The sequence below is a fragment of the Colobus angolensis genome, unplaced genomic scaffold, assembly GCF_000951035.1.
Source record: "Colobus angolensis palliatus isolate OR3802 unplaced genomic scaffold, Cang.pa_1.0 Scaffold11, whole genome shotgun sequence".
NCBI lineage: Eukaryota > Metazoa > Chordata > Mammalia > Primates > Cercopithecidae > Colobus > Colobus angolensis.
In genome coordinates this window covers 8,322,066-8,322,647 of record NW_012112030.1, presented here as the reverse complement: position 1 = coordinate 8,322,647, position 582 = coordinate 8,322,066, and positions in this window count along the sequence as shown.

The following is a 582-nucleotide window of genomic DNA, read 5'->3' as shown; positions in this document are numbered from 1 at the left end:
GTTAGCCAGGATGGTTTCTATCTCCTGACCTCGTGATCCACCTGCTTTGGCCTCCCAAAGTGCTGGGATTACAGGTGTGAGCCAACATGCCCAGAAGGTGTATTAACTTCTAAAAGTACGGTGTAAATCCTCAAGGACTTTATAATCCAGGAGGTGATATACAGAAAACTTAGATCATTCACTAAACAAAGCATCTGGTGAAAAATAATACAGATCAAGTTTAATATCTATGTGCTGATAAGTCGAAGGTAAGAGGGTACAAAACTTACGGTGGGCAGGGAAAGCTGTGCATCAGACTGACTAGAAGAGCAAACACAGCAAAGTGTTTTTAAGTGGTTAGGGGAAGAATGTGCTCTCAGCGTCCTGGGTGTGTTCTACATGCGTGGTTCTCAATCTTTTTTTCCTATATCATCTTCTCAAAAGGAACCTCCAAGGCATGCAGTTCCTTTAAAAAACACATGTATTTCTGTTCTCTTCACTCCCTCCCCAACACTCACAAACACATTTCATACACTCTCAGACACCCCACATAGAGGCACTGTTGGCCTATGTTGCATCAAGCCTCTGTCACTGCTATGGAGT